The sequence below is a fragment of the Corvus brachyrhynchos genome, unplaced genomic scaffold, assembly GCF_000691975.1.
Source record: "Corvus brachyrhynchos isolate BGI_N302 unplaced genomic scaffold, ASM69197v1 scaffold28, whole genome shotgun sequence".
Taxonomy (NCBI): domain Eukaryota; kingdom Metazoa; phylum Chordata; class Aves; order Passeriformes; family Corvidae; genus Corvus; species Corvus brachyrhynchos.
Genome location: NW_008246058.1, coordinates 4,478,025 through 4,484,579, shown reverse-complemented (window position 1 = coordinate 4,484,579; position 6,555 = coordinate 4,478,025).

Sequence of the window (6,555 nt, the reverse complement as noted above, 5' to 3'; positions counted from 1 at the left end):
GGATCTGCTTCCCCTTCCCCCGTGCTGTTTGCTCAGGGACCGCAGAGGTCGCCTCTTTGGAGCGCCGAGCCCACAAAGGGAGCCGTATCCAGACACCGTTGGGAAATCCGGAGATGACTCTTCGCCGAGTTATCGCCCGTCGTTGCCTTCTGGTGTGTGAAAACTCCAGAGCACGCTGGGGGCTTCTCGTGTGCAATAAATGGTTTAAAGTCGGTGGTTACCTAGGCCGGAGATTTTTTGGGTACCTACTTTGGGGAAGTGGCTACATTTACAGGTGTGTTCAGTCCCTGCCATGGGGAGAGTGGCTTTAGGATGAGCATTGAAGCTGAGCTCCTTGAAAGATCAATGTCTCAAATAACAAATCTGATGGCAGTTTAAGCCAGAGTTTTGTGGGCAGTTTTAACCTGGCATTGCCAGGGAAAGCAACTGTTTCGTGCTCCTCCTCACTCTCCCTTTTCCTATATCAGGAGAACTGTCATAGGTTAGAAATCAGTTGTTTAGGAAGAGGGAGCAGCAATAAAGTAAGAAAGAACTTGGGCTGGATGAAGGCAAAACAACTGCTGTGGCACCAATCTGGCTTTTGGTGGTTTAGAATGTCCTTGAAAGTCCAGCCTGACTTAGCAAGCATAGAGCCCATCCGGGCTTTCAGGTATTCCTCTCTCTCAGACCGTCCTTCCTAGGCAGCTCCATTCCCACCCACCTCCCAATGTGTGTCACAAAACCTTTAGTTACAGAGCCCTGCACATCTCTCTCATCAGGCAAGGGGACATATGGCAGTGTCTGCTGCAAACGGGCAGAGGGCAGAAGGGTGTCAAGAGAGCTACTTGATCCCCCTCTCCAGAGGAGCCATCCTACTAGCCAAGTATTTGGTGTAAGCCAGCTTATGACATGATCACAGATTGTTCAGGACCTTAAAGACCATCTAGTCCCACCCTGCCCTGCCATGGGCTGGGACACCTTGCACTAGACCAGGTTGCTCAGAGCCCCATCCAGCCTGGCTTTGAACATTGACAGGGTTGTGGCATCCACAGTCTCCATGGGCAACCTGTTCCAGTGCCTCACCACTCTCACAGTGAAAAATTTCTTCCTAATATGTAACCTAAATTTCCCCTCTTTCATTTTGTACCCATTATTCCTTGTCCTATCATTCCAGTTCCTGATGAATGTTTGTCATCTAGCCAGGCAAGGGGCTACCTCAGGAAGCTCTCCTACTGCTGTACACATAACCAAGTCCTTGACGTCTTTGTGAGTCCTAAGGTGTGATTTCCTGGCATCAGACTTTCTCTGGCACTGTCAGAGGCAAGAGAGGATTCAGTTGTAACACAGGTGTCCTAATCCATCCACCCACGGCTACTCTCAGCACTGTGCCTTGGGGAGATGTTGCTGCCAGCCTCGTTTGTGTTCCTTGGGCACTTGGTGGCCTTGTCTTGATTCAGGGATATATATGTTCTGCACAGGGGACTTGACATCTAGGATAATTTCTGAAATGAGATTTCAGGGGGAAGTTGGGTTTGTTTGGTTTGGTTAACAACTAAATGTTACAGATGAATTTTTTCAAGTGAGCACTGGTTATAAATGAAATAGCGTTTTTTTGTTTTTTGGTTTTTTGTATTCCACCTTTTAATAGTTACATTTGAAGACTGCGTGTCACCTCTACTGATGAATGCATCTTACTCTGGAAATACACAATATCCCATTGGCTTAATCCCATGCTCCTTAGGTTTGAACAGGGATCAAGAGACAGTAGGTGAGGCACAAATCTTTGTGCAGCAACAGCAGCACTTAAATTACACCAAAACTTTGCTTTAGAAAATGACATAATGGGAATGGTGAGCCTCTCATGCCCGTAGCTATTTCCTTCTCAGCCATAGCTCATGTTGTGCAATCACACTGCCAGGGCAAGTGGGATAACGTAGGTCGGGAAGTTAGGTTTGCCTACCAGGAAGGAATTAAGAGTAGGAGGACATGATTAATGCCAATCCACGCAATGCTGTAGAAACCAGATGTAGATGTGTTTCATTAGAAGTATATCACATCTACATTTATATGTTATGTTACGTCGACATGGTTACCATTATCAAACAATCCTGACTCCTAATTGTGATTTATAATCACAAGTAGTGAGGAAAAGGGAGTTCTTGGCTGTCACTGTCCACAGGCATAGATTATCACCAGCCATAGGAGAATAATCTTAATGAACTAACCTGACTTAATTCTCTAATGAGGCAATGGGATTGTTTGAGAGAGGTCAGACAAAATATATTTTTGGGGGAGATTAACATAGGCTATGGTTAAATAAATTGGTTACTGCAGAATAAATTAGTGTATGAATTGATGTCATGTAAGCCACTCTTCAGCAACTGAGTACCCAGTTTTACCCTGAGGGAATGTGGGTACCCTGAGGCTCCATTTGCATTTTTCCTCTCCCTTCGTTCCAATCACCCTTAAGTATGTGAACACTCACCCCCAGCATACACACATGCTTGGACCAGCAGAGTTTACAGTGCTTCACTGATCCCTTCAGTGACTGTGCTGAGGGCAGGTGCAGAGCGCGACAGCCATTTCCTACGTGCATGTGTGAACTGGCTGTGCAGGCTGAAGGGATCGGGGCTGGCTGAGTGGAAACGAGCAGCCAGTGCTAGCAGACAGCAGGACTGCCCTAAACAGCCTCGTCAGGAGCATTGCTGCCCAGAAGACAGGAACAGAGCTGGTCCCCCAGTGATGCTGAGGTGGCTGAGCCCACTGGCTCTGGAGGCTCTTATCTTGCATTGTCTCTAAGGGAAGGATTTACACACACCTTTTTACTGCAGATCGGCTATTGTGTAGGGCTTATCAAAAAGGAAAGCAAGAAGCAGACTTTTTGCAATGCATAGTTGTCTTCACAGTAAGAAAATGAGAGAAAATAAGGATCTTTGTCATGTAACAGTGAAAAACTAAAACTGGAAGGTAGATGTATTCATGCTAGAAAGAAGGCACATTTAATAGCAAGCTTTCTTTAAACAGCTGTCTGAACAATGAAGGGGAGTGGTGGATTCCTACGTTTTGAAATCCTCTGGATGCCTTTTTGGAAGCTACATTTTAGTTCAGTGAAATTTATTGGGCTCAGTACAAGAATAACTGAATGGATTTCCATAACAGGCAGGTCAGACAAAGTGGTCTAGCAGTTCCTTCCACCTCTAAGCTCCACGAAGCTATTGACAACCAGACTGACATGTCAGGTGCAATCTACACCTATTTTCACATGTAGCAAATTCTGCTGGAAGTGGGAGAGTTACAGAAACCAATATAGGTGTAAGTGAAAGCAGAATCATGTCCTAAATTATGATTTTTTGGTAACTGAGAATCCACTTGCAGATTTTAATATAAGTATCATGGGCAGTTTAAGGCTTATGAAGACTGGGTGCAGACAGACCTAACACTCTGTGGTTGTTTTCACCATGTATAGAGCCATTTTAGAGGCTTTCAGTGTTCTGGGAATTTAAATCCAAGGTTATTTATATGCAAAGATCTACAGAGTCCAGAGAAAACTATTGGTCTTTAAATCACTCTTGCAAAATTGAAACTTTCCAACAATTTCTTTTTAATATAACAGAGGAAGCCATAACTTGAAGCAAGTTAGAAGTTAATAACAGGCAGGTTCAGACTAGAAACAAGTCATGCGCATTTGGATGTGTCCAGAACTCTTGGCTAGAATGGACTGTGACTGTCAGCAAAAATGCCTGTCAGGATGGTTTGGAGTAATGAGTTTTAATGTGCAACCAGCATGGAGCAGAAGGAAAAGGAGGTCAGTTAGAGGTTTCTTTTGTGAAGTCTAATTTAAGAGAAATTACTTAATCACATGCCTATAGTCTAATGTGACAGTAATGAGACTCCAGTTTAGAACGTCTCAATGTGAATTTAAAGTAGAAGCATTATATTCTGTTGGATCCACAGATAACACCACACAAAACAAAGTGCACATGCAATTAAAGGTAGATCTGTGCACAGTGACTCTGCTAGTGGACTAGACTGACCAGAGCCAGGCAGCTCAAGGTTGGCACATGTTCATCCACACTATTTCAGTGCTGTTGAGCTCCTGGCAGGGCTGACCTTGACCAGTCTGGAGAGTCTGACTATCCCTGAAGGGGACCAGAACCCCCCTGGAAGAATGCCTGGGCTCTCATCTCCAGTGGGCTGCTAACAGCATGGGGAAATATTCCTGTGCATTCCCAGACACCTTCAGATAGGGAAACTGGAATGAGTAATGGGTTTTACACATGCCAGCATAGTGGCTTTTAGAAGCCTCCACAACTAGCTGGAGGTAGTTGCCTTTATTAATCTCCTTTCTTCCTGAGCAGGACACTGAAGTGGTGCAGCCAGTCACAGCCTGCTTGCAGCATTACCCTGGCCTCTGACAGCCTGGTGGTTGCAGTTGTCCTCCCAATAGTGATGGCAATAGAGGCAGTGCAGTTCTCAGCCACCATGTGGGAACAAAGACACGGGGACCTCTAAGGTGCTTATTTATAATAATAATGATAATATATAATAATATATATAATATAATCTAAAAATATAACAATAAAAATGATGATGATAATAATAATAATAATTTAAAAATAATTGAAATTAAACACAAATTTTCATTTAATTAAAATTTCCTTTGAAATGAAATTTTCATTAACTGAAATAAAAAAAGAGCGAGTGAGGCTTTCCTAGAGTGTATGAGATTTAGGCAGGGCCACAGGACACCCCTTTTATTCAGTTTTAGGATGCTCTTTTGTCTGTTGCTGGTACTTACCAAACAGTTAAATCAAAGTTGCCACTTTACCTAAATAATTACATGGTCTCTTGCTTACTTACCAAGAACACGTGTTGCAGATCAGTGTCAGGAAAGTGAACACTACTAAACTGATAGGCCCTCCTTACCACCACCAGCTCCATGAGAGATAGGTCACCATCCTGCAGGCATCTGAGTACAACTACCCCAGGAGACCTCAAGGGATGCAGCTGCACTCACACAAGTTAGAGGCCTGTTTTCTGCCCATGTTGTATGAAAATTCATCAGAAATCAGATCTCTTATTCCTTTCTCTGGAAATCCCACATCAGAGCATCAGCTCTCAGTTAATGACGCATTTTTCATCAAAAGTAGCTAAAAATCAGGAGTGAAACTAACACTTGTGTGGTGCTGTGTACCTCATAGCTGGCTGCTGAGCTGTGTGGCTGTGTGGAAATATGGCTGTGGCATACACAGTTTACCAAGGAAGAGTGCATCTCAAGGTGGGACCCAGCACCTTTTGTGACAACACTAGCAACCAATTCCTGCCTTAGGAGTCTGGATTTTTTTCCAGTCCAAATTCTTTCTTGTCTGTCATATACTCTTAGGCTTTGGGAAGGGTGCAGGTTCCATTTTGTGGAGGTCTCTGTCCTTCATGGATTTTCTTGCGCGTGGTCTGGGTTGAATCCTGGGTTGCAGCATACAGCAGCTGAGCTGTATGAGTTATTAGATGGTCAGGCAGTCAGTAGCTGAAGATTTTTCCCCCATGTTACACAACGCATCCAGAATGTGTGAAAATGTCTGGCAGTGTTGCATTGTGGAGCAGGAAATGAACCTGAAGAGAGCAGGGCTGCTTACAAATAACAAGTATCAGAGAGTACTAATGATCTCCAGCAGCTTGCACACAAAGCAGGTGAGATCTCATCACAGGCAAACGCTTTTCTTGCTTTCCGCTACGATTTGATTTGCACAGGCGACTGTGCCACAGCCCTTTGACAAATGTGCATTTGAATGTATATGCTGATAACAAAGCAAACATGTGAGCAGTGACAATCTGCAGAGCCTGCTGATTCCGCTGGCTTTTCTGATCTTTCACTGAAAATGCTGTTTTCTGTTCACGTTATGAGGGCAGATTTCAAAGACACAGCTCTTTCATGCCTATTGTCAGACTGAAGCCTTGACGATGAGGTCTTTTCCTGACCAAAGCCACAGGTGCAGGCGACACATCAGAGCTACCAGTGAATTGACAGAGATCTGGCAGCATCAATGTGCCCTGATGTAGAGTTCAGCTTTTCCTGCTGCTGCTCGTTGTGCTCTGAAGTGACATCGACTCTGGCCTTTGTGGGGGAAAGTCTTTCTGCTGCTGGGAAGTGGAAATTGTCCAGGTAGATACCAACATGGAAGCAATGCCATGAGAAGTGTGAACTTCCATGTACATCTGTCAGGGAGAGCTGTGAGCCTTGCTACCCCCTTTCCCTGCTGGGGGCTACAGGCAGCCACTGTGCCTCTGACCCCCCACACAGGGAACAGCACCCCTAGGCAGGAGGGCAGTGGTGCAAAAGCTGGATGATTTTTCCAAGACCTTTCCAGAAAGTCAACATCTTCCTAAAGTAGTTAAGAGCTGCTGTGTTGTGATGTGGACTGACGCTTAAAGGAGTATCCTGGCTAAAGAGATGTTCCCCTGTTGCATCTTCCTGTGTTTCAGTGAGAGGATTTTCCTCACTCTGGCTGGAGGACACAAACTGATCTGACTATTAAAGTAACTTTGGTGCTCCTGTCATGTGCCTGTTTCTAGATGTTA